Genomic DNA, 3,054 nt, shown 5'->3' with positions numbered 1-3,054 from the left:
ACAAAAAAAATCACAAATGGACAAACTTACGACCTACTGTATTACCATTGGTAATTACCCAATAATATAAAATGATTTGCCATATATTTACCAGGTAAATACTTAGTCGTTAGGGGAATGTTTTGCCTGGCCATCTCATAAATGACTCTACCTTTGTTTTTGTCATGCATTGTATGTGTATTGAAAAACATATCCAGTGGTTTCTATAATCATGTTAATGAAGCTAACTTTGGGTGATGTGCACAATGATCAGTAAAGACACAAACATTTCAGTCATCCTGTCTTACCTCGCCGGATGAGATAATCTCTAACCTCAGTGTTACATTCGCCTCTTCTTTTTGAACAGTTTGAGGAAGTGTTTTCTGAGAACGTAGATACACGTGCATTTATGCTCACACCACATAGGCCTAATCTGTATAAATGCATGTTCTTTACAATGATTCTGGAAGAACTTGATATGCATTATTGATTGTGAGCTGATACTTAATGTGTGTTCTGTTCCAAAATTGTTGATATATAGTTTGAATCACAAACAAAATAAGAATATTTAATCAGGACTATAAATTGCAAACTCCTGAAGTAATGTGTAAAGAACTAATATTGATGCCTGCAATGGTCTCAATTTAAGTCTGAAACCATGCATTTGTCATGTAATGCAAAAATTTGACAACAAACCTATTATTATTGTTGTTGTTGTCATTGTTGAATTATGACATTATGCAAACATTAAGAAGTTAGGTGGAGAAATGTAAAGCAATGTGTATACAAAAACACAGTGTGTCAATTTTGACAATAAAAAAAAGTTTGAGGTATGCTTTGCACACATGGTAAGAATCAGGAAGAATAAAGGCTGTGTAGATTTGAAAGAGCATTAAGGAGTCTCGCCTGTCCCTTTTGCCAGTTTTTGACTTGAATCAAACATTGCAGCACGCACAGTTATTGGAAAATAGATTCACCTCTTTATTTAACTGAAGAGTACATTTCAACGGGCACAAAACATTTGTATTTTGAAAGTTTTCATTCAACAGAAAGGGCACTTTTGCACTGTAGCATGTGGTCACAATACAGCTCTCTATGTACAGCAGTCAAGGAATGGTACCATGCAAAATCCATGTTCATCAGTAACTACCAAATGACATAAGATAACATGTAGGTAACAAAGAGGGTGTAGCAGTATGTAGTGTGTGCGTGCGTGTGTGCGAGTGCGTGTGCATGTGTGTGTCTTGGTGGCTAACTTGGTGGAGCAGTTAGTAGATATGAAAGCTGAAAGGGCAGCATTTCATTGCTTTGCAGACACTTAGAGGTTCTTGATTTTGTAGATAACAGATGTGAAGACATTTCCATCTGGACTCATCGAGATCTAATGGAAACAAGCATGGCATTGTAATTATATATCTAACAGTTTTGTCTTTGACAGGAATTGTCTTTGACATGAAAACAGATAATATAAAACTTACTGGCATCTGTTCCGTAATATGATCAAGGCCATCTCCATTGTTGTAGCCTGTATGTAGGGAAAATAATTAGGTGATAAATTCTAAACAAAAATAAAATACTAAAAAATATGACACAATCCTGAAGCCTTATCTGAGAAAACTGGAGATGTACGTCAGATTAAAAAACAGTTAATGTAACTGCAAGTGCATATTCAGGTCATTTGATCAACATTTCAAAGTTTTTTTTTTCTACTTGTAGTCATGACATTGCTAACTGAGACATGCTCATGTAATGCATTATAATAGCTATTATCACAGATGATATACCTTTGTCATGTTTGTGGTTCCTGTCTTGGTAAATTAAACTGACCAAGTAACATATGAGCACAAAACACAGTCCCAACACAGCAGCCAACCCATAAACAACAGGATCCACAGCTTTTTCTGAAAAACAACAGAAAACAACAGGCTGTATGTAAAGACACCTCTAAGTGGCACATCATAAAATAACATGCGTCAAGTCATCTGTTAATGCTGCTACATGCTGCAACAATGTTCCTCATCTGCAATAATAATATTTGATTAAAACAAATACCTGTGTTCAAAGCTGTCTTCTTTTCAGTGTTCATTTGTCCACAGTTGGCCACTGCGCAGACGAACGCTCTATCCTCATTAAAGCTGTGGTTAAAACCTATATTTTAAAGAAAATAGTGAATATAAAAGTAAGTGAAATGTCTCATAACTCCTGAAATGTTGGGGTGTTCTGTTGAAACACACGTGTATTACCTTTGAGAGACAAAAACGTTCCATTTCCAAATTTAACCTGTTGATACACTGTCCATGTGCAGTAATATGTTGCTTCATCAGATGATGTGATCTTTGCGATAGTCAGATTAAATACTCCATCAGACCGCTGCATGTTCATCCGTCCATTTTGAAAGTCTTCAGAAAACAAAGGATCCCAGGATGAAGTAGCACCAAACGACTTAGCCACAAAAAAAGGCATTTGTCCCAGTGTTTGTTTGTACCAGGACAGTGCTTCGTTTTCGAAAGCCGCAGAGAAAAAGCAATATAAAGTCACACTATCTCCAGGTGCAGCTTCTGTTACTCGATTTAATTGAACAACATCATGTGCTTTGTCTAGAAAAGTATGAGGGTAAAGCATGTCAGTCAATTTCATGCTGTAGTAGTCAAAGCATTGCATCAGAAATTAGACCCAGAAACACCAATTAACTTACCAAACAGAACTTCAAAAAAATAAAAATTATAATACTTTAAATGAACTTACACATGTGCATGAAAGGGATTATAAATATCCAAAGCATTATTCAAACAGTATGAGTTTCTTGCTAGATTTGTCTGTGCACTAAGTGACAACCTAGCCAACTAAAGACAACACACACAGATGAATGGCTTTGGTTCAAGAACATACAATGCGCCGTGAAAGACTTAAATAGTTGTGCGTCAAAGAAGAACCACTTCCTGTTGAAAAGACATGTGATGTCTTTGGGGACTAGGCTCCAGTCTCCAAGTCATACGCATATTAGCATGAACTTAGTTTCTGGTTAAATTTGCATGTCAATCAGATGGACAATCCTGTTGCAATGGTCTGTGAACA

At 36.1% G+C, this 3,054-nt stretch overlaps 1 long non-coding RNA gene across 1 annotated transcript in view; it reads right to left on the bottom strand.

Moving 5' to 3' along the window:
• Positions 1 to 1,754: 1,754 nt before the first annotated feature.
• Positions 1,755 to 3,054, bottom strand: part of LOC116220698 — a 27,201-nt gene continuing 25,901 nt past the window's right edge. The window contains exon 3 of the long non-coding RNA XR_004163799.2: positions 1,755 to 1,880. This is a non-coding gene — a long non-coding RNA (uncharacterized LOC116220698). The remainder of the gene's footprint in view (positions 1,881 to 3,054) is intronic.

This window comes from Clupea harengus, chromosome 6 (assembly GCF_900700415.2).
Source record: "Clupea harengus chromosome 6, Ch_v2.0.2, whole genome shotgun sequence".
Lineage (NCBI taxonomy): Eukaryota > Metazoa > Chordata > Actinopteri > Clupeiformes > Clupeidae > Clupea > Clupea harengus.
The sequence above is the reverse complement of the archived record's forward strand: the minus strand, read 5'-3'. Positions and strand labels throughout refer to the sequence as shown.